The 25549-nt window shown below is 38.5% G+C and overlaps 1 protein-coding gene and 1 long non-coding RNA gene across 4 annotated transcripts in view; both read right to left on the bottom strand.

The window, feature by feature from the left end:
• The window catches only part of MLLT3 (MLLT3 super elongation complex subunit), a 276072-nt gene that overhangs the window by 224529 nt on the left and 25994 nt on the right, over nt 1-25549 (bottom strand). The gene's annotated exons all lie outside the window — the stretch shown is intronic.
• Nucleotides 1-25549, bottom strand: part of LOC129047831 (uncharacterized) — an 88756-nt gene that overhangs the window by 39123 nt on the left and 24084 nt on the right. Inside the window, exon 1 of the long non-coding RNA XR_008509615.2 lies at nt 13283-25549. This exon is cut by the window's right edge and continues 24084 nt beyond it. This is a non-coding gene — a long non-coding RNA (uncharacterized LOC129047831). The remainder of the gene's footprint in view (nt 1-13282) is intronic.

Raw genomic sequence — 25549 nt, 5'->3', positions numbered from 1 at the left:
CAAGAAGAATGAAAAGTTCCATAAGCCTCAATAAGATCAACAACAGCAGCCAGCATTTACAGAATGCTTATGTGCCTCCCGTGGTCTTATTCACATACACACTAAAGGAACTCTTATCATTCCCATTTTGTAAAAACTGAGACTCGGAGAAACCAGGTAACCTGCTCAAGATACCTGCTAATGGGCAAAAACTGTTTTCGAGACCCAGAAATCCTCCGTGGATTACTGCACACACCATTACCCAATATTGTACCTTGAAATCTAGGCTCATTCCCTCTTTAAAAACAGTTATAGCAATATAGCCATCATCTATCTACACTCCCCAATTAACAACCCACAAAACAGTCACCAAGATGTCCCAAGACTTTTCAAAGTCTCAGAGCTGTTAGAAAGATCACACAGAAATCTACTACAACATACTTATAATATGCTTGATATTTCAAAAAGTACACAAGCCAATGATGACAACCTACAATAAAACTTCAGCAAACAAGCACTAGGGAAAACTCAGTGGTGTCCTTGGTATTTAGAACACCCAGTTCTAAAGGTTTGGAGTGAAGAGACCATTCCAAATCCCAGTTTCTCCACTCACAAGTTCTATGACTTTGGGTACGTCACCTCTTAGCTATTTCAGTCCCTGTTTAGTGGAGCTAACATACCTATGTATACATAAAGCTCAGTGCTTGACACTCAATGTGAAGCAGAAGCTCGGTAAAGTCTTCTTCCCCACATAATGCGCTGTGGTCTGTACCTGCAAACATCCTTTCTCCTTCAATAACCCCAGCAGAAAAATGAACCCTTGGCTCCTCATTTGCCCCCAGCTGGCCCAAACTACATTCCCTCCACTCTGACAACACAACAGCATCTACTCTATAAATGAAAGATCCTCAAACTGTGGGGATTTAGTTCAGTAACGCTATTTTGCAATACTATAATTTTACTTTATTGGACTTTCAGATGGGCTTTGTTTGGCATTTGATTATTTCAGAGCCAATTTCCCACTTGAAATTCTAGACCTTGGCTTTGATAATAGACTATGAAAAATGCCAGGATATTATATTGTCCAAGGGACAAAAACTGCATGAGCAGCCAGAGATTGTTTTATTTATACAGTGACAACAGTCAGAATTCCAAAGAATCAAGTCATAGAATCTTAATTTTCTTCCATCAGCATTACTAGCATGGTAGTAATAAACAACAACTGCGGAGTCAAAGTACTGTGTTTTTTCAATGTTATTCACTAACACTTAAGATAAATGAAACTAAAATTAATATGGCTAAACATAAACACTACACTTTCTAACAAACATGGAAATTATTTCTCCTACACGTATCACAGTTTTAACAATTTCTTAAGCTAATTACATCAAACTATTTTTGTTTAAATGAGATTTCTGGAATGTCTATAACAACAAAAGAGATTTAGACATATGTACATTTACGACATGAGTAGAAAATGAACTGTGAACCTTACCAACTTTTGTATTTGCCAGAATCAAACATTTAAGCAAAATCAAAAATCCAAAGGTCCAACTTTTATGAACACTGTTAAACGATTAAGTTTCAAATTACTTAGCAATTCTGGAAATTCCTAGCAATACTGATTGTTCTTCTTTAAAAAGCAACCCATTAAAATAAGAAACCTATAGGTCTGGATTAAGTCCCAACAAATTCCATATTTTCTTACTTTTTTTGACTCTAACTTCCCACTTAGAAAAGGCAGGGTTAAGAACTAAATAGATTCTGACCTTTAAGCGTAACTTGAAAAAGCCATAGCCTGAAGATGACTCATACCTAGACTTTGTAAACTAACTACACAATTGCGAGACTGTATTTCATACAAAGTTAAGAAGCCATGAGTAAAACTCTAGGCTTTATCACTCACTGAAAATAGAAGACATGTCTTTGTAGTATAGAAAGGCACACAGTCGCTTATTCACACACACAAAAAAACAAGGACCACCACATGTACTCACACATATACATATCATTCCTTGGGAAACAAAGATTTATTTTCATATAATGCTGCAGGTGAGCTTATAACTTCCAACCAAAGCTTTTAACTTTCCAACAAAAACCTTTTAACTGCAACAAAAGCAAAGCTAGACAATGGGATTGCCTCAAACTAAACTTCTGCATAGCGTGCACAAGCGCACGCACACACACACACAAACAACACAGTGAAGTGACGACCTATTAATGGGAGAAAATATTTGCAAAACCTACATGTAATAAGAGCATAATATCTAAAATATATAAGCAACTCAATTCAATAACAATAAAAAAACTGATTTTATGTATTTTTTACTATAGTTTAAGTTCTGGGATACATGTACAGAACATGCAGGTTTGTTACATAGGTATACACGTGCCATGGTGGTTTGCTGCACCCATCAACCCATCTTCTACATTAGGTATTTCTCCTAATGCTATCCCTCCCCTAGTCTCCCACCTCCAGGCAGGCCCTGGTGTGTGATGTTCCCCTCCCTGTGTCCATGTGTTTTCATTGTTCAACTCCTACTTATGAGTGAGAACATGCAGAAAACAACCTGATTTTAAAACGGGCAAAGGACCTGAAAAGACATTCTAAAAGACAAGACAAATGGCCAACAGGTATATGAAAAAAAATGCTCAACATCACTAATCATCGTGGAAATGCAAATTAAAACCAAAATAAGATATCATTTCACTTCTGTTAGAATAGTTTTTGTCAAGAAAACAAAAGATAACAAGTATTGGCAAAGATGTGGAGAAAAGGAAATCCTTGCACACTGTTGGTGGGAATGTACATTAGTATAGCCATTTTGGAAAACAGTATGGAAGTTCCTCAAAACATTAAAAATAAAACGATCACATGATCCACCAATTTCACTTCTGGGTACATATCCAAAGGAAATGAAATCAGTATGTCAAAGAGGCACATGGATGAACCTAAAGGACATTATGTTAAGTGAAATAAACCAGACACGAAAAGACACTGCATAATCCCACTTGTATGTGGAATCTAAAAAGTCAAACTCATAGAGGTAGAGAGTAGAATGGTGGTTACCAGGGGCAGGGACACAGGGGTGGAGGAATGGGGAGATGTTGGCCAAAGGGCACAAAGCTTCAGTTAAATGGAAGGAATAAGTTCTGGAGATGAAATAGGAAGCTGACCACGGTTAATAATAATATACAGTATATTTCAAAATTGCTGAGAGAGTAGATATTAAATGTTCTTGCCATCTCAAAATGGTATGTGAGGCGTTGGATATGTTAATTAGCTTGATTTAGTCATTCCACAATCTATAAAGCTCTCAAAATATCACATTATACCACAAATATATAGTTTGTTATTTATTTATATATTAATACAAAATATTAGGCCGGGCGTGGTGGCTCACGCCTGTAATCCCAGCACTTTGGAAGGCCGAGGCAGGCGAATCACTTGAGGTCAGGGACTCGAGGCCAGCCTGGCCAAAATGGTGAAACCCCGTCTCTACTAAAAATATAAAATTAGCTGGATGTGATGGCAGGTGCCTGTACCCCAGCTGCTTGGGAGGCTGAGGCGGAAGGATTGCTTGAACCCCGGAGGCAGAGATTGCAGTGAGCCAAGACTGCACCACTGCACTCCAGCCTGGGCAATGGAACAAGACTCCACCTCAAAAAATAATAATATATAAATAAGTAAACAGTAACATCCAGATTTCTCAGTTAATTAGGTCTAGGAACAGAAAATTTCTGAACTAGCTTTTTATTAGTTGAAAGAAAACTAAAATTAGAAAACCTCTCCTTGCTCAAAGATGTGTTTTCTCCATCCATAGATATAGTTTCTCCTTCAAAAAATTATACACTTGCATATAAAATGAAATACCTCCAGATTACTGACTAGGAGACTCAATGAAATCATTTGGTTTATTCACCTGTTGATAGTTTCATATCTCCCACCAAGTTTGAAAACTAGGTCAAAGTAAAACTATCACAACAGGAGAACTTTTTTTGTTTTTTGGTTATTGTGTTTTGTTTTTGTTTCTGTTTTTTCTTTTTTTTTTTTTGAGACAGTCTCACTTTGTCACCCAGGCTGAGTGTAGTGGCGAGATTACTGCTCACTGCAACCTCAAATTCCAGGGCTGAAGTGATCCTCCTGCCTCAGCCCCACAAATAGCTGGGACTATAGGCACATGCCACAGTGCCTGGCTAATTTTCTGTATTTTTCATAAAGATGGGTTTCACCATGTTGCCCAGACTAGTCTCGAACTCCTAAGCTCAAGGAATCCACCCACCTCAGCCTCCCAAAGTGCTGGGATTACAGGCATGAACCACTGTGGCCAGCCACGAGAAAGATTTTAAAAACCACTAAGACATAATACAAATAAAAAACTAAAATGGAAATGAATGAAGACCAGAAAAGTTAAAGAAAATGCAAATAAAGTTAATGTTTAAAGTAGATGTTAAAAAGCTTTAATAAGTTAAAAGATGTCTGAAATACAAATTATAAGATCTGAAGCAACTTAAGAGAACTAAAATCAAACCAGGTTGGATATATGTCTCCCCTTGATAAAATGGAATCAAGTTGCTACCTCCAAAAAGGCTTTGAAAAACTGGAACATAATAAAAACAATATTAACAGTAACTAATTATTGAGCTGTTCTTTGCACATTACATAAACCATCTATCACATTTAATCCTCATCAAAACCCAAAACTATAAATTTTTCCATCTTACAGGTGAGAAACTTAGCTACAAGACAGATCAAGTTACTTGCTCAAAAATAAAATTCTGTTGCATTTTTGCTGTTTGGTTTCATTTTTTGGGTTCGAGAAAGTATAGAGATAGAAGAACTGGTGACTGGTTACTCCTATTTAGGAGAATAGTAAATCACTTCATATCAAAGTTCTTAAACTTGAAAATCAAAATCACCTATAGGGCTTGTTAAAATGCAGATTGCTGGGTTCTGGGCACTACATCCAGGGTCTCTGATTCAGTAAGTTCAAGATAATGTCCAATAATTTGCATTTCTAACAAGTTCCTAGGTGATAATGCCCAGACTAATTGCAAATCACAAATTAAGAGACCCACTGCTTTACACCAATAAAAAAGAAACATGACATTTAGAGACACAATAAAAGAAGAATGAATCATGTCCAAGGAACCTAATTCCACTGTCTGAATTTTCCAGTTATTTGATTTATACCACACATTTTAAAGAACAAAAGTTCTGTGAAAAGTCACTATGGTGTAAAGTACAATCATACCTATGAGATATTCCAAGTTCATTGCAAATGACTGCAATAAAGTGAATACCACGATAAAGAAAATCACACAACTTTCTGGGTTTCTGAGTGAACTTAAGAGTTACATTTACACTATACCATAGTCTATTGAGTATGCAATAGCATTATGTCTTAAAAATAATGCATAGACCTTAATTTTTAAAATGCTTTATTGCTTAAAAAATGCTAATGATCATCTGGGTCTTCTGCAAGTTGTATCTGCCACAACCATCCCCTCATTTTGCTAGTGGAGGGTCCTGCCTGGATGTTGATGGCTGCTGACTAATCAGGGTGGTGGGTGATGAAGGTTAAGACGGCTGTGGCAATTTCTGGAAATATGACAACAATAAAGTTTGCTGTATGGATTGACTGTTCCTTTCACAAAAGATTTCTCTGTAGCATGTGATGCCGTTTGATAGCATTTTACCACAGTAGAACTTCATTCAAAACTGAAGTCAATTATCTCAAACCCTGCCATCACTTGATCAACCACGTTATATGTAATATTCTAAATCCTTTGTTGTCATTTCAACAATGTTCAAAGCGTCTTCACCAGGAACAGTTTCCATCTCAAGAAATCACTTGCTTGGCTCTTCCATAAGATGCAACTCCTCATCTGTTCAAATTTTATCATGAGATTGCAGCAATTCAGTCACATCTTCAGGTTCCACTTCTAATTCTACTTCTCTTTCCACCACATTTTTAGTGACTTCCTCCACTGAAGTCTTCAACCTTTCAAAGTCATACATGAGGGCTGGGAAAAAATTCTTCCAAACTCCTATTCATGTTAATATTCTGACCTCCTCCAATGAATCACAAATGTTCTTAATAGTATCTAGAATAGTGAACCTTTTCCAGAATGTTTCCAGTTTACTTTACCCAGATCCATCAGAGAAATTACTATCTATGGCAGCTATAGCCATAGACAGTAGGCTTGAATGTCAAAATTACAGATACAACTCGCAGAAGACCCAGATGATCATTAGCATTTTTTTAGCAATAAAGCATTTTTAAAATTAAAATTTTTAAGGTTTGTACAAAATTTTTATTTCCTGTGCATTTATAATGTATACATTCATAATGAATTTCTTAAATAACAAAACTTGAATGTCAAAATGACTCCCTGACCCACAGACTGCAGAATAGATGCTGTGTCACCAGGTATAATAACAACAGTAATTTCCTCGTGTATCTCCATCAGAGCTCTTGGGTGATGAGGTGCATTGTCAATGAGCAGTAATATTTTGAAAGAAATCTTTTTTTCTGAGCAGTAGGTCTCAATAGTGGACTTAAAATATTCAGTGTGGCAAGTAGATATTGTAAGTAGATGTGCTGTCATCCAGGCTTTGTTGTTCCATTTACAGAGCACAGGCAGAGTAGATTTAGCATAAGTCTTAAGGACACTAGGATTTTCAGAATGTAAATGAGCGCTGGCTTCAACTAAAAGTCAGCAGCTGCATTAGCCCTTAACAAGAAAGTAAGCTTGTCCTTTCAAGCTTCCAAGTCAAGCACTGACTTCTCTCTAGCTATGAAAGTCCTAGATAACATCTTTTTCCAATCAAAGCCTGTTTCACCTACATTGAAAATCTGTTGTTTAGTGTAGCCACCTTCCTCAATGATCTTAGCTAGATCTTCTGGATAATTTGCTGCAGCTTCTACATCAGCACTTGCTGCTTCACCTTGCACTTTTATGTTATGAAGATGGTTTCTTTCCTTAAACCCCATAAAACAACCTCCAAACTATTCTTCTGCAGTTGCCTCACCTCTCTCAGCATTCGGAGTTGAAGACAGTTAAGGCCTTGCTCTGGATTAGGCTTTGGCTTAAGAGAATGCTGTGGCTGGTTTGATCTTCTATCCAGACCACTAAAACTTTCTCCATATCAGCAATAAAGCTGTTTACTATCTTATCATTCATGTGTTCACTGGTGTAGCTCTTTTAATTTCCTTCAAGAACTTTTCCTGTGCATTCTTAACTTGGCTAAGTGTTTGGCACAAGAGGTCTAGGTTTTGGCCATCTTGGCTTTTGATATGGTCTTCTCACTAAGCTTAATAATTCTAGCTTTTGATTTGAAATGAAAGATGTGTAATTGGCTTAATTTCAATATTGTTGTGCCAAGAAATAGGGAGGTCCAAGGAGAGGAGGAGAGACGAGAGAATGACTGCAGCAGTGAAGCAGTCAGAACATACACAGCATATATCTAGTTCACCATCTTATACGGGCACGCTTCATGGCAACACAAAACAATTACAATAGTAACATCAATGATCACTGATCATTATAACAGATACGATAATAATGAAAAATTCTGATACACTGCAAGAATTACCAAAAGGTGACACAGAGACATAAAGTGAGCACATGCTGTTGGAGAAATGGACCAAATAGATTTGCTCAATGAAGGGTTGTGGCACAAACTTTCAACTTATGAAAACACAATATCCAGCCAGATGTGGTGGCACATACCTGTAGTCCTATTTAGTCAGGAAGCTAAGTCATGAGAATCACCTGAGCCCACGAGTTTGGGACCAGTCTGGGCAATATAGTGAGATCCCATCTCAAAAACAAAAACACACTATATCTGCAAAGCACCATACAATGAAGTACACCTGTACTTTATTTTCAAACCAGGATTAATCCTGCAACATTGTCCAATGTCTATTATCTTGACCTCTAAAAATCCCAAAACATATAACTCTTTCTACCTGTCTCTTCTAAAATTATACACTGTTCGTGTGGTGATTTATCACCACACAAATTTAATATATTTAATAACTCCAGTTAAAGCAATAGTAGGACAAAATTTCAATTTAATATTGCTTCCCTCCTATTTTTAAGGCCCTGAATGTTCAGATGCACAAAAAAATCATGAAATAGGCTAGACACTAACCTGATATATTCACGTGGAGTTAGGCTCTGAGATCTTTCAAAACACAAAATAATAAAGTTTGATCCAGAAGTATTACCATTTGTTTTTATCTTTTCAGATGATATGGATCTGAAGAAATGCCCTCCAGAGAAGAAAACACAACTTTCATTTCACAGCGCCTGTTCTCTTAGCCCATGTACCTTTTCAACATCTCTGTGAAATTCTCCCAGCAAGACAAAGAGCCCCAGGTTCAGCAAAGATTCACCTTGACCATCTCTCACTTTCATACCAATATACTAACCACTTGGGCAAGTATCACAGACTTGTCCATTCAAATCCATTCTAGCCCCATTACTGCACAATAGAAGACAGACTTCTGCCAGACACAGCCATGACAGATTAGAAAGGTAGAAATAAACACTGTGGGGTAAGGCTGTGCTTCTGAATAAATCCTAGTGTTTAGTTTTCAGCTTCAAGGGAGAAGAGTCAATACACACACCATTTTGCCAGCTAGGCTTTAGGGTCTTGAAGTCTGCTGCTGTGATAATGGAAGACTGCTCATGTGTTCAGCTTCCTGATACAGCAGACATAGCAGTTTTCCTGGCTGGCCAGTTCTATATTATTTGGGAATCATTCCTAGAAATTCAACCTAAAACCTGATCCACCAGTATTCTCTGTAGTTCCCAGTATCAAATCTCTCCCTACTAAAACTGGCTAAAGTGGTCTCTGCTATCAACAACTGAATCAAGACCTACATACTACTAAACAGAAAAGGATGATTCCTTTAAGTTCCTATCATTTGCAAAAAGAAATACTCCACCACAAAGGGAATTATTAGTTATCTAGCATGTTAGAAGAGACAGACAACAATTTGGAGGATCTGTACTATAGTCAGCTCTTCTGCTGACCTTTACTAAATAGGAATGTAAGAACTGCTAGATGAATTCAAAAGAAGTCCAGGTAAGTCATTCCTTCCCTAGTCATATCTGGCACATAAGATGTATTAAAATTTTGAATCACTCTGAACTAACGTCTGCTCTAAGTATTATGGAAGCATAATGAAAAACAGGGATTGATTACTAATCCAGGGCTCAGTTTCATTATCTGAAAATGGAGCTGAACGTGGTGGCTCACACTTGTAATCCCAACACTTTAGGAGGCAGAGGTGGGAGGACTGCTTAAAGCCAAGAGTTCAAGACCAGCCTGGTCAACACAGAAACTATGTCTCTAAAAAAAAAGAAAAAGAAAAAGAAGAGAAGATGGGAAACATATCAAAGAAAGAATGACAGGTCAAGAACACTGTGATATCTAATATAGCAACCACCAGGCATATGCAACTACTGAGCACTTCAAATGTGGCTAGTGCAACTGAGGACCTGCATTTTAAATTATATTTTATTTTAATTAATTAAAAATTTTAAAATATAATCAATTACTAGAAAACCCTTGAACATTATACTGGGAACAATTCAAGTATATGACGTAACATTTTCCAAGTAGATATGAAATCTAAATACATACCAGACTCCAAAGACTTCACAAAAAAAAGTAAAATATTTTATTAATTATTTATAGATAAGTGATATTTTGGATATATTCAGTTAGATAAATTATATTGTTAAAATTAAGTTTACTTGTTTCTTTTTACTTTTTCAAGTAAAGCTACTCAAAAACCTAAAATTGCAACTGTGACTTGCATTATGTTTCCCTTGTATAGTGTTGCTTACCTTAAGGAATGTAAAACATTTAACAATTTTTGAAAGAAGGGTTAAGAATAAGATAAATCAAGCCAGGTATGATAGCTCGTGCCTGTAATCCCAGCTACTGTAATCCCAGGCTGAAGTGCAGGAGGATTGCTTGAGGCCAGGAGTTTGAGACCAGCCTGGGCAACACAGTGAGACTACGTCTCTAAACAAATTAAAAATAAAAATTTAAAATTAGCTGGGCGTATGCTTGTGGTCCCAGCTACTCTGGAGGCTCAATGGGAAAATCACTTGAGCACAGTAGTCAAAGGTTGCAATGAGCTGTGAGTAGTACGCCACTACATTCCAGCCTGGGCAACAGAGTAAGATTCTGTCTCTATTAAAAAGAAAAAAAAATTTAAATAAGAAATGAGAAGAAATGAAAATTATATATATATAAAAGAACAAAACAATTTGGTATCATTGAGAAACAAGAGGAAATGTCCTTCTACAAAGAGCCCATGAGAAGACTTTTTAAAAAACATCTCTCCAAATAAGATTTCTAAGTATCCAAATAATTTCCTCACAATTCTGACGCATGAATAAAAAAATATAAACTTTTAAAAAACAAGAAGTTGATGAGAGCCATTATGGAGGCACACAAAATTAATTTCCTATGAGAAAGTACAGTATGGTATGAGGAAATGTGGACTTGTGGTTAGGGCAAAAGAGCTCTTTGCTCTAACCCCACCCTTTTTACTCACTACTAAGTCCAAATCAAGTTAGGGACACATACGAGAGGCTAGACAGGACATGGTAACAGCATAAAGGTGAGGCCTCCAGCCTGGTAATCCACAGAGGTCAGTATGGGATGCCTAGGTAGCAAAGAGGGAGGAACCTTTTGTTTTCTCTAGGGGGAAAGAAGATACTGGGTGAATTCAGACCCTAAAGTAGACCCCAGGCAGATTTTTATAAGTAGACTAATTAAATCTCACCAGACTTGTGTGAGGTAAATAGGGAGCAGTGAGGTCCTATCCCAGTTATACTAAACAGGCCCATTAAATAAAGAAAGCCATAGCTTCTTACCACCTTAGCAAGACCCAAGAGCTCTGGCTCAGCTACCACAGTCTCACAGTACAAAAAGTCTACTCATCTTAGTCATTCACACAGGCACAATCCCAGCCATGCTAATGGTCATAAATGCAAATGCTATCCACTACTTTACTCTTTCTTCCTTGGGAGCATTTAATTAGCATTAATTCTTAAAACAAAACAGAAAGGTTAAATCCTTTCTCTCCATTTATGGAAATTAATAATAATTTCCATTGCTGTAACTAGACAGTGATAAAAGTCCCATCTAACACTTTGCATGTTACGTTAGTTAACTTGACTTTTTTTTTTTTAAGCTCAATTTCTTAGAGAAAATCTCTTGAAAAATACCCTTGAATAGACATGCTCCAACTTCTTTCAGTCTTGAATAAATTCAGACTGGGACTCACCATTGGAGAGCCAAGACTCTTCATAAAACAACTTCTTAGACTCTCTTGGACAGTTTTTTTAATCCATTTGCTTTGAGCAGTTTTATCTGGAATCTGTGCACACTCTGCATATAATGGTTAGTCCTGAAGAAGACCAAGGCTGCTAATCAAAAAGTGACCAGGGATGGAATGACTTGAAATATAATATAGTTTTCCTTTCACATAGGCACGGCTTATCAATGTTTTCATCACACACTCCTTCACAAATATGGCTAGAGGTAAAGCCTTGAAATAAAGCAGTCAACATTCATTTTTATATAAAATATTTACTGTATTAGATGTAGCATTCTAATCATACACAGCAATGTGTAAGGAGAGCACCCCTCCCTCCAGTTCAGAGGAACTGAACCAGAACTACAACAATTTACACAAGGCTAACCTGCCTAACCACCTGAACAGAAAAGCTTCTGTCAACGTATTTTGTTTTTAAACCTACATTATATTCCAAACAAGCAATGCATGCCAAGCTACACTGCATTTGGTAATTTGTACAAAAGGATATTGCCAAATTCCAATTCAAAATGAATATGAACACAACCATTTATTTTGGTGCTTCTTTAAATTCCATTTATCAGTGGATTCATTTATAGTTTAGGACTGATGAATGAACCTTTCAAGACCATGTTTCTTTTTGGAGGATAAACTCAATCTGTCTTAAATATAGCAAAGTTCCACAATTCAGACATTGCTGTTTCTGAAGTTCTTTGATACACAGGTGAGAGTGGTAAGTTAGTGTTTATTTTAGTATCATTTATGGTAAGTGGGAATGGGAAGAGATTTTTAAGCAAGAAATTACATAAAATTAAAGAGGTGTTAAACAAATTCTTTCTTTCCCTTTAGAAGTTTAATTTACATACTGACAATGTAAACACCACCCACAGCAGTGCTTTGATCTGCTAATTACAAAACATTTTTATCTTTTCATTAAATCAGGAGTTCTAAGAGGCCACTTTAACGACTTAAAGGGCAACCTAAATAAGTCTTCTCTAATTCACACCAGAAATTCACTTGGAATTTTTTTTCCCTTAAACTAAAGGACCTATGCAATTCTTTAACTCTTGGGATGGTTGACTCCTGTATAGTTGATTAAAATACTCAACCTGTCTAGGCCCCTAGCAGCCAATCAGAGACTGGACTTTGAGGATTCCATCCACAGTTGATGAAGCACCTTAAACTACCTCTCATATAAGATGCAGGAACACTATGCAATTCTATTAGGTACAAGGAAAACATTTAAAATTCAACATTTCTACAGAGCTAAACCTTCAATTTGGTAAGAGGAATACCATTACCTCTGGCTATTTCTCTAAGTGATCAACAACAACAACAAAAATGCATTTAAGGCTCTATATCACTATTTAAGAAGAGCAACCCTCTCTCGGATTTGAAAGAGCCTAATTTTTTCTCTCCTATTTTTGAAACCACAGAACAAAGTTCTATATCTGATGCTCAATCCAGCCGCAATGAAAAATATTTTTAATTTTTTTATATTAAATTATTCTCCTTACAAAACTAAGGTGAATCCAAAATACTCTTTTAAAAAACCAATAAGCTGTACTTTTTAAAGCAGTTTTAGGTTTCAGAAAAATTAAGCAGAAAGTACAGAGAGTTCTTACATATTCCCTCTCCCCACTACCTGGCTCTCATTTTCCCCTATTATTAACATCTTGCATTGGGGTGGTACATTTGCTACAACTGACAAACCAACATTGACACACTATTAACTAAAGTCCATCCCTTACATTAGGGTTTTCTCTCTCTGTTGTATGGAAGTTCTATGGGTTTTGACAAATGAATAATGTCATGTAACCACTCATAACAGTATCAAAAAAAGTAGTTTCATTGCCCTAAAAATCCCAGCATGTTCTACCTATTCATCCCTTCCTTCCTCCCCACCAAACCCCCAGCAACCACTGATCTTTTTATTGTTTTCATAGTTTTACCTTTTTCAGAATGTTATAAAATTGAAGTCATATAATATGTAGGCTTTTCAGATTGGCTTCTTTCAATTGGCAATATGCATTTGTATTAGTCCTTTTTCACCCTGCTGATAAAGACATACTCATTTCATGCTGCTGGGAAGAAAAAGAGGTTTAATTGGACTTACAGTTCCACATGGCTGGGGAGGCCTCAGAATCATGATAGGAGGTGAAAGGCACTTCTTACATGGCAGCAGCAAGAGAAAAATGAGGAAGAAGCAAAAGCAGAAACCCCTGATAAACCCATCAGATCTTGTGAGACATACTATCGTGAGAATAACACAGGAAAGACCGGCCCCCATGATTCAATTACCTTGCCCTGGGTCCCTCCTACAACACATGGAAATTCTGGGAGATACAATTCAACTTGAGATTTGGGTGGGGGCACAGTCAAACCATATCATTCCACCTCTGGCCCCTCCAAATCTCATGTTCTCACATTTCAAAACCAACCATGCCTTCCCAATAGTCCCCCAAAGTCTTAACTCATTTCAGCACTAACCCAAAAGTCCACAGTCCAAAGTCTCATCTGAGAAAAGGCAAGTCCCTTCTACCTATAAGCCTGTAAAATCAAAAGCAAGCTAGTCACTTCCTAGATACAATGGGGGTACAGACATTGGGTAAATACAACCATTCCAAATGGGAGAAACTGGCCAAACAAAGGAGTTACGGGGCCCATGCATTCAAATTTTAAAGCTCCAAAATGATCTCCTTTGACTCCAGTCTCACATAGAGATCATGCTGATACCAAGAGGTGGGTTCATGGTCTTGGGCAACTCCGCCCCTGTGGCTTTGCAGGGTACAGCCTCCCTCTCTGCTGCTTTCACAGGCTAGTGTTAAGTGCGGCTTTTCCAGGAGCACTGTGCAGGCAGTCGGTGAATCTACCATTCTGGGGTCTGGAGGACAGTAGCCTTCTTCTCACAGTTCCACTATGCAGTGCCCCAGTAGGGACTCTGCGCGGGGGCTCCAACCCCATATTTCTCTTCCGTACTGCCCTTAGCAAAGGTTCTCCATGAGGGTCCCACCCCTGCAGCAAATTTTTCCCTGGGCATCTGGCATTTACATACATCTTCTGCAATCTAGGCAGAGGTTCCCAAACCTCAATCCTTGACTTCTGTTGCACCCACAGGCTCAACATCACATGGAAGCTGCCAAGTCTTGGGGCTTCCACCCTCTGAAGCCAGAGACCAAGCTGCACGTTGGTCCCTTTCAGTCATGGCTGGAGCAGCTGGGACACAGGACACCAAGTCCCTATGCTGCACACAGCATGGGGACCCTGGGCCCAGCCCACAAAACCACTTTTTCTTCCTGGGACTCTGGGCATGTGATGGAAGGTGCTGCCATGAAGGTCTCTAACATGGCCTGAAGACATTTTCCCCATGGTCTTGGGGATTAACATTAGGCGCCTTGCTACTTATGCAAATTTCTGTAGCGGGCTTGAATTTCTCCCCAGAAAATGGGGTTTTCTTTTCTGTCACATTATCAGGCTGCAAATTTTCCAAACTTCTATGCTCTGTTTCCCTTTTAAAACTAAATGCCTTTAACAGCACCCAAGTCACCTCTTGTATACTTTGCTGCTTAGAAATTTTTTCTGCCAGATATCCTAAATCATCTCTCTCAAGTTCAAAGTTCCACAAATCTCTAAGGCAGGGCAAAACGCCACCAGTCTCTTTGCTAAAACGTAACAAGAGTCACCTTTGCTCCCGTTCCCAACAAGTTCCTCATCTCCATCTGAGACTACCTCAGCCTGGACTTTATTGTTCATGTCACTATCAGCATTTTCGTCAAAGCCATTCAACAAGTCTCTAGGAAGTTCCAAACTTTCCCACAGTTTCCTATCTTCTTCTGAGCCCTCCAAACTGTTCCAACCTCTGCCTGTTCCAAAATCACTTCCACATTTCTGGGTATCTTTTCAGCAAAGCCCCACTCTACTGGTACCAATTTACTGTATTAGTCCTTTTTCACACTGCTGATAAAGACATACCCATTTCACGCTGCTGGGAAGAAAAAAGAGGTTTAATTGAACCTACAGTTCCACATGGCTGGGAGGCCTCAGTATCATGGCAGGAGGCGAAAGGCACTTCATACATGGCAGCAGCAAGAGATAAATGAGGAAGAAGCAAAAGTGGAAACCTCTGATAAACCCATCAGATCTCACGAGACTTATTCACTATCACAAGAATAGCACAAGAAAGACCAGGCCCCAAGATTCAATTATCTCCCCCTAGGTCCCTCCCACAACACGTGGGAACTCTGGGAGATACTATTCAAGTTGAGATTTGGGTGGGGGCACAGCCAAACCGCATCAGCATTTAAGGTTCTTCGATGTCTTTTCGTAGTTTGATAGCTCATTTCTTTTCATTGCTAAACAGTATTCCATTGTGTGGATGCACCAGTTCATCCATTTACCTATTGAAGGACATCTTGATTGCTTCAAATTTTAGGCAATTATAAATAAAGCTGTTATAAACATTCATGTGCAGGTTTCTGTGCAGACATAAGTTTTCAACTCATTTGAGTAAATACTTTGGAGCATGATTTCTGAATCATATGATGCATTAATCTGTTCAGGTTGCCTTAACAAAATACCATAAACTTGGTGGCTTAGTAATTTGTTTCTCACAGTTTTGGAGGCTGGAAAGTCCAAAATAAAGGGGCGAACTGATTCTGTTTCCGGTGAGGACTCTCTTTCTGACTTGCAGATGGCCAACTTCTCACTGTGTCCTCAAATAACCGGGGGACAGGCAGGCCTCTTTTTGGTCTCTTATTTAACTTTCAATTGACAAAAATTGTACATATTTATGGTACACAACATCCTGTCCCTTCTTATAAAGACACTAATTCCATCAGATCAGGGTCCCACCCTTTAACCTCCACAAAGGCTCTATCTACAAATACAGTCGTAGAAGGGTAGGGTTTCAACATATGAATTTGGTGGGGGGACAAAAACAGTCAGTCCACAACATACAGTAATAGTACGTTTAGTTTCATAAAGAACCGTGAAACCATCTTCAAAAGTGGCTGTGTCATTGTGCACTCCCACCAGCAGTGAATGTGAGTCCCTGTGGATCCACATCCTTCCCAGCACTTGATTCTAAATCTTCACCATTCTAATGGTATGTAGTGGTATCATTGTTTCTGTTAATTTGCAGTTCTCTAATGACGTGATATTGAGCATGTTTTCATACACTTATTTGCCATCTGTACATTTTCTTTGGCAAGGTGTCTGCAAAATACCTTTTTCACTGTTCTATTTCCCAATGTGGTCTCATGGTCATCTTGGAGCATGATCACCAGGACTGCTTATTAGAAATGCAGAAGATTGGGCTCCAACCAGTAACAATAATATATTAAGACCTTTCTAATACAGTCAAGAATAACAAACACTAAACAGACTGCTATAACTGAGGGAGAAACAGTGAATAAAAATCACCAATGGTCAGCCTGACTCTTACTGGATCGATTGGTTAGAGACCTGCAACCATTCTCTTTTCCTCACGGGCTGCTGACTTTTGAATCAGAAAGCCTCTTAGAATAAATATAGGCCGGGAACAATGACTCACATCTGTAATCCTAGCACTTTGGGAAGCCAAGATGGGAGGATCACTCGCACTCAGGAGTTTGGGACCAGCCTGGACAACATAGCGAGGCTTCATCTCTACAAAAAAAATGTTTTAAATTAGCCGGGTGTGGTGGTGTGTGCCTGTAGTCCCAGCTACTCTGGTAGCTGATGTGGGAGAACTGTTTGAGCCCAGATGGTCAAGGCTGCAGTGAACCATGATCGTGGCACTGTATTCCAGCCTGGGTGACAGAGTGAGACCACATCTCAGAGAAAAAAAAAAGTAATATGGGTGGGTATGGATGGGTACTGACATAATCAGGAAATCAAAGTCATTCTGTGATTGGGGGAAAAAAAAAGGGGGGGGATCGAAAATTGACGTGTTTGCCCAAATCCCAAAAGTGCTATCACTGACTTCGTACATAACCCCTAGAAAATCACTGGGGGGCTTAGGGGTGGCAGTGGACTGGTTCTCTTTAAAAATAAGCTCAACTAACCTGCTGAAAAAGAGAGGAGGCAGAAGTTAGGTATGCAGCTGGGAAACTGAGATAAGCAAAATACCATGGAAGCAAATTATTCAAACTATGGCACGTCACAAGTCAAACTCCAATTTAAAGCCCCTAATAAACCTCAAGGAGTTTTTTTTTTTTTACCTCTTTCCAAGGGAGGAGAGGAAGGAAGGGAAAAAAGGTAGAGAAATAATGAGACTCACTGGTTAGGGAAGGGGGGAAATGGTTTCCCATTCCTCTAAGGAGCCAGCAGAGTGGAGCAAGTTGGGAGGAGAAAAAAGAGCAAAAATAAGAGTAAGAAAGAACTATTCCTAGTATAATACCCTTTTCAATCTATCTGCTACATGCTTTGTTTTGTTTTTTTAAAAGATGAAACGAAACCTCAATCTGTTTTTAAAACAAAAGCATGATTCTTTCCTAAGTAGAAATGTGATGAATTAATTTTCCTCAAACTTTCTAGGTAGGAGCCAGGAGAAGCCAGCCAATTCTTTGATAAAACAAAGTACAAAATAAAAGACTTGATTCTGTAGCTTAAAATAATGTTAATATACCAATTTCCCTTAGATTTTTTGAAACAAAAGTTTGATATTTTAATTTTTGCATATTTCCAACAGATAACAGATAGCTAGGCAAAAAAAAAAAAAAAACTTCCCAATAGGTTCATATCTGCAAAGGGAACTTTTAAAGAAACCAATAAGACACAAAGCAGATAAAAATGACATATCATATAATCTTTTTCTTTATTCACTCCTATTATCACTATTCTATGAATTAGGTATGGGAAGCCAATCTGTCTCTCTTCATTTTACAGATAAGAAAGCAGACACTCTTGGAAGTGATGGAAACTTTTTCACTGCATGGCCTTCAGTGCATAAGAGAGCCAGAATTCAAACCAAGGACTCCCACCTTCAAGACAAGGGAGGGTCCCCCTACTCTTTCTACTTCACAACAATGCCTAAATTCTAAGACAAAAGAAAAAAAAATACTCATTTTAACCATTAAAAGAAAAAAATCTATAATGTGGCTTTCAAGTACAGAGAAATCCTTTATTGAAAAATTTTTTATAAAAAAAGAATTTGAGAATGGAGGTATTCAAAAACTTTGTATTTCTTGAAAGTTCCTTCTATGATGGCAATAGTATCCCAGCCCATGGTTTTGATTGGTGATTTTTTTTTTTTTTTTTTTTGAGGCGGAGTCTTGCTCTGTCACCCAGGCTGGAGCACAGTGGTGCAATCTCGGCTCACTGTAACCTCTGCCTCCTGAGTTCTAGTGATTCTTCTGCCTCAGCCTCCCAAGTAGCTGGGATTACAGGTGCCCGCCACTGTGCCCGGCTAATTTTTGTATTTTTAGTAGAGATGGGGTTTCACCATCTTGGCCAGGCTGGCCTCGAACTCCTGACCTCATGATCCATCTGCCTCGGCCTCCCAAAGTGCTGGGATTATAGCCCGACCTAACTGGTGATTTGTAAGCAGCCCTCTGTGGAGCTGAGTTACCTGCCAGGAGAAGCCATTCTGTGGATAATGAACAGCCCATTTACAAAGTCATCTAGGTCAGTTGTTAGAAGTTGGAAAACCTTTTTCTACCTTTCCTTTCACCAACCACTCTAACTTAGTAGGCTTCCAGAGCTGTAATTGCATACACTTCAATGGGCATCAACTCTCTCCAAGCTTCTTAACATCCTAGAAGTCAGCGTAGATGAAAATGGCAGTTGTGCCTCCCTAGAAGTATGAGTTCATGAGTCCCCTTTACATCAGTGCTACCTAGACAGAGTCCCTATACTTACTGCTGATATGGGTTGCATGTGTCCCCAATGTCATCTTGAATTGTAATCCCTATGAATCTCCACGTGTGGAGGCAGGGCCCCAGTCGGAGGTTATTAGACCATGGGGGCAGTTTCCCCCACGCTGTTCTTATGATAGTGAGTTCTCACGGGAATTGATGATTTTAAAGTGTGGCGCTTCACTTGTTCATTCTCTCGTGTTCATTGTCTGTCTGTCTCTCTCTCTCTCTGTCACTCTCTCACCTGCCTGCCACCATGTAAGACATGCCTGCTTCCCCTTCTGCCATGATTGTAAGTTTCCTGAGGCCTCTCCAGCCATGTGGAGCTCTGAGTCAATTAAACCTCCTTTCTTTATAAATTATCCAGTCTCAGGCAGTTCTTCATAGCAGTGTGAAAATGAACTAATACAATTGCCATCTTCTTTTTTTTTCCTTAGTGGCATTGTCTTGCTCTGTTGTCCAGGCTTGAGTGCAGTGGCCTGATCATCATGCATTGCAGCCTCGAATTCCTGGGCTCAAGCAATCCTCTGACCTCAGCCTCCTGAGTAGTTGGGATGGATGATGGACATGCACCACCATACTTGGCTAATTTTTTTTTTTTAATGTTATTGTAGAGATGGGGTCTTCCTACATTGCCTAGTCTGGTCTTGAACTACTGGCCTCAGGCAATCCTTCCACTTCAGCCTCCCAAAGTGCTGGGATTAAAGTTGTGACCCACTGTACCTGGCCTTGACAGTTTTTAAAAAGAACACAAGGAGTGATGATCTCTTAGAGACATTAATACCATTTAGCCTGGAAAGTTTTTATGGTGAAACCATATCTTCATCTTTTCATCTCTAAAGCCCAACAGAATGTCAATTACATCGTAAGGACTTAATAAATAGTTGATAATTAAATGGAAAAAAAAAGAACACGGGGACATTTAGTCACATTAATTTTAGTATACAATCCCACATAAATTTTTGTATATACCTAGTGACATTCTGAATTTATTGGACCTATTTTTTGAATCTAGTTTTATTGTTCTCTCCAATTTATTTAGTACGTTTTTTTCTAGTTTACTGGGGGCCTGACACTTAGGAAGAAGAGTAAGTTCCTGCCACTACTGTACAGTAGAGGTGCTGCAATTTGGGCACTGGGGGTGCATTTAAAAATACACATTCCCAGATTTCACTCTGAAAAGGTTCCCAGTCAACAGGTCTCAGATAGTGTGGAGGAAGCATTTTTAACAAAATATGACTCCACTGTAGGGGGCATTCTGAGAGGTGTATTCAGCAAATGCAGCCACAGAACGACTCAGCCTGGCCCACAAAATGAACTTATAAACAGATATGTTAAAAACCATCTGTGAATTCTAGAAGCCAATAAAAAAGGAACTGATTATGAGTAGTGAACACCAAAGGAATTCCAGACTGAGGGGAACAACTTAGGCAGAGTTATAGAATATCACAAAATGTTTAGGGAACAAAGAATCATCTGAAAATTACCAAACTTACATGCAAACTGTGAACTCACCATTTAGGGAGCATCTTGAATGTGAATTATTTCACAGAAAGAAGACTTTAAGAGAAAGGTGTTTAAGCAAATAAGGGAATGTGTATCAAAAAAAAATTTTTGTGACAACAATGTGAAAGATGGTTTCTAAGGAACATGAAACTAAAAACAGAAAATTAATTCCCAAATGGAAAAGAAAGGAAGAGTGTTTTTAAGAAATGTCAAACAGAATGAAGCCAGGTACAGTGGCACACTTGTAGCTAGTCACTCAGAAGGCTGAGGTGGGAAGATTGCTTGAGCCCAGGAGTTCGAGTCCAGCCTAGGCAACACACTTTTTTTAATAATAAAAATAAATTAAGAATAGAATGAATAAGAATTAGTGAGCCACCAACCTATATTATCATATTTTCATTCCCAAGTGATTAAGAGATCAGAAAAAGATAAGGCAAGCCTATGAGTAAACATTCTACCGATTCCAATCACGTATACCAAAAAATTAAAATGGAAGATGAAAAATTAGACTTTTAGCCTCACAATCCATCCTTACTTAACCCTATCATCTCCCCTACCCCACCTTACATGTGGTTTTAGATATAAACAAGAATAACCTGCTTACCTATGCTTATTCCTTCACTAGAGCTGCTATAACAAAGTGGGTTTAAACAACCCAAATGGGGTGGCTTAAGCAACAGGAATTTATTTACAGCTCTAGAGGCTCTAAGTCCAAGATCAAGATATCAGCAGGGCTGATTTCTGCTGAGGCTTCTCCTTGGCTTACAGATGTCTATCCTCTCTCTGTGCCTTCACATGGTCTTTTCTTTGTGTGTCTGTCCTAATCTTCTCTTCTTATAAGGACACAAGTCATATTAGATTAGGTCCTACCCCAATAACCTCATTTTACCTTAATTACTTCTTTAAAGATTCTATCTCCAAATAGTCATTCTTAGAACTTCAACATACGAATTTGTGGTGCATGGGGAGGGGGGCACATAATTCGGCCCATAACATTATAGCTGGCTATAATTTTTATAACTTAAAGTAATCATTACTTCAAAAACTTTGAAAAAGTCCTAAATAAATACTCATAAGCAAAGAGAAAAACACACTCAGGTCTAACCAGATCCCTCCTAGAATGCAAGTGCACGTCAGCCATACGATTACCAGGAGGTCTATTCCAACATTCCAAGATCAAGAATCTGTTCTAAAACTATCCTGGGAATTTTAAGCCACTTCCTATGAGCAACAAAATTTCAGACAAGTTCCTTTCTCATCCATCCCCACTGATAAAACTAAAGAAGCAATGAAAGAGAAGGCAAGGGCAGGTGGAGTTTATATAGTGACATTCCAACACTTGCTACCAAAGCTGTTAAGTATTATTATGGCATTTTTGATGCCCATGCCCAGAACTTAATAAAAGCTCAAATTTTTCTGTACTGTAGCTAAATTTACTATAGCAGAAATTTCTTCTGAGATAGCATGACTCTTCAGAAGCCATAAGCATATTTAAAATCAAAAAACAAGGGCTTCAATATTGTAAATTTAAATGGCCATAAACGTTTGATTCAAATCCGTTTCTTCCCTTGGAACCACCTCCTCTCTCCTCAGATCTCAACATTTAAAAATTACTGGGTGTGTTCACTTTCTGACAGGCCCAGGAATCCCAAGTTATCCTGGGACCTCAAGAGGAGAGGAATGTACGCAAACTTATAGGTATTTGAGGGTAGAAACCCATTGCTGGGCTCAGCATCAAGAAAGTCTTATCTGAGATTCCTTATGGACCCATCAAAGCCAATTTTAAAAGCCTATGTGAAAAATAACTTTTCTTGCTGCACTTTATACAAATAATCATGCCAAGTATAATAAAGCAGATCAGTTTTACCATGATTTGTCTTTAGTAAAAATAGGACACTGGAGAGAGAAAAATTATGTTTCAACAACTATGGTACATCTGTTATTAGATTCTAGTCTCATTAGTTGTTTCTGAGTTTTTTTCCTGCAATTTAGACTAACTCTGCTTATTCCTGTGAACCAACCAGTGATATCTGGCTTTGACTCAGAAGAAACAATAGGGATGGGTAATGTAAAAATCTGAGGCAGTATTTTAATTCTGGGCACGTACTGGAATCAGCCAGCAACTTCAGACTATCAGCTTGGTTCCAACAATTGCATAATTCATAGAAAGCCTTCTTATTATTTTACTTGGGATAACTTTGCTTATTTAGCTTTACTGTTGTGGAATATACTGTTGTTGTACTCCATGTGTAGGAATGCAGGATAAGCTTACTCAATGTTCTCTTTTTTTTTTTTTTTTTACTGAGAGGGACTCTTGCTCTGTCGCCCAGGCTGGAGTGCAGTGGCGCGATCTCGGCTCACTGCAACATCCATCTCCTGGGTTCAGGTGATTCTCCTGCCTCAGCCTCCCAAGTAGCTGGGATTACAGACACCCACCACCACACCTGGCTAATTTTTTGTATTTTAGTAGAGACAGAGTTTCGCCATATTGGTCAAGCTGGTCTCGAACTCCTGACCTCAAATGATCCACCTACCTCGGCCTCCCAAAGTGGTGGGATTACAGGTGTAAGACGCCGTGCCCAACCAATGTTCTCTTAAATTAAACATTTGTTAATCTTCTAGATATCACCTTTTGTCGGAACTCAAGAGTTATGAGTGGTCCTCGACATACTAATGCTTTCTGGCTGAGCTCCTCTCTACCCTGAATACAAGAGACCCTAATAGGCAGGAATATTATCACCTCTATTCAGCCTGAAGAAGTTACAGAAGATGGATCTTCATCCCTCTTCAACCCTTAGGATTAAGGGTTATCTTATAAAAGGGAGGGGGGCAATATGTCAGAGAGGCATATGTCAGAGAGGCAATATGTCAGAGGGCAATATGTCAGAGAGGCAATATGTCAGAGGGGGGCAATATGTTTGAACCAGAGCAACTCCATCTTTAAAAGGGGCTGGGTAAAATAAGGCTGAGAATTACTGGGCTACATTCCCAGGAGATTAAGGCGTCTTAGTCACAGGATAAGACAAAAGGTTGGCACAAGACATAGGTCATAAAGACCCTGCTAACAAAACAGACTGAGGTAAAGAAGTCAGCCCAAACCCACCAAAACCAAGAAGGCGATGAAAGTGACCTTTGGTCATCCTCACTGCTCACTATATGCTAATTATAATGCATTAGCATGGTAAAAGACACTCCCACCAATGCCAAGAAAGTTTACAAATGCCACAGCAATGTCAGGAAGTTCCCCTGTATGGTCCAAAAAGGAGAGGAACCCTCAGTTCCAGGAATTGCCCAGCCCCTTCCCATAAAACTCATGAATAATCCACCCCTTGTTTACCATATAATCAAGAAATAACCATAAAAATATCCAAACAGCAGTTCATGCTGCTGCTCTGCCTATGGAGTAGCCGTTCTTTTGTTTCTTTACTTCTCCAATAAACTTACTTTCACTTAAAAAAAAAATTACTGGGCATGGGGGTTGCAGGGTGCCGTGGCTCACAACTGTCATCCCAGCATTTTGGGAGGCCAATTCTGGAGGACTATTTGAGCCCAGGAGTTCAAGACCAGCCTGGGCAACAAAGTGAGACCTCCATCTCTACAAAAAAAAAAAGAAAAGAAAAAATTAGCCAGGCATGGAGGTGTGTGCCTGTGGATCCAGGTACACAAGAGGCTGAGACAGGAGGATCGCTTGATCCCAGGAGACTGAGGCAGCAGTGAATCGTGTTCATACATACCACTGCACTCCAGCCTGAGTGACAGAGCAAGACCCTATCTCAAAAAACAATAAAATAAAATAAAAATTACTGGAAAAATAAGGTTATATTACCTTATAATTTATATTATAATTTTATATTACCACATACTTCACTAAGTTATCCATAAAATCAGACACAGGAAATATAAAATTTTGTCAAAACCATAAACAGGAAAAATAGAATAGATCCTGTATCTATCACTTGAAACATAAGCGTTATCAAAGAAGGAAAAGCACCAATTTGCAACCCCAATAAAATAGTTAATTCAGGCTCATCAAAAAAAGATGAGCAGTAGATGCTAAGACCATTAGAGAAAAGATTATTGTAGCACATGACATTTGAAAGATACAAAGTGTCATAATGCTAGCAGCAGTAACTACAAAAAAAAGAAAGACATGATTTTATATAAAAAGTCTTATCAGATTCTTTTCCTATACTTTTTATCCCTCACAAAAGCACATATACTATCTCAATCCCACTGTAAAAAGAAGTCCTGGATATATGTTACCATTTCTCTACCTAGCTCTGTCCAATATGGCAGCCACTAGCTACCCATGACTATTAAGTCCTCAAATGTGGCCGGTGACTGAGGAATTAAATGTTTTATTTTAAATAATTTAAATTTTAAAAGCCACATATGTCTAGTGGCTATTGTTTTAGACAGTACTGCTGCAGGGTATAAACAAACCTAGCCATGAAAGACAATATAAAAAGTCACAAGCTTAAATTATGGGTAGGCTTAAGGGAAAACTTTAAAAACTTATAAAACTATTTTATAAGCTTTTTTCACCAGATAATTCTGTATCAGGAATTGCCTCCATTGAACTTTCTTACAGCATGTTTTCTTGACTCCAAAAAATAAATGCTGAATAAAAGCTTGCAGAATTAAATTTATAAAGCTTTAAACCTACCCCAAAACATTGAATTACCAGGAAAACTATGGCATTTAATTAAATGTATAGGAGTACCCTGATTTAAGATGTCACTATTTTCATGACTGATTTTTAAAAACTGATTTGCAGTTTTCATTTAAAATAATAAGTTCTGGCCAGGCATGGTGGCACACGCCTATAATCCCAGCACGTTGGGAGGCCAAGACAGGCAGATCACCTGAGGTCAGGAG

Source organism: Pongo abelii, chromosome 13 (genome assembly GCF_028885655.2).
Source record: "Pongo abelii isolate AG06213 chromosome 13, NHGRI_mPonAbe1-v2.0_pri, whole genome shotgun sequence".
Taxonomy (NCBI): domain Eukaryota; kingdom Metazoa; phylum Chordata; class Mammalia; order Primates; family Hominidae; genus Pongo; species Pongo abelii.
Note: the sequence above shows the minus strand (reverse complement) of the source record. Positions and strands in the feature narration are given on the sequence as shown.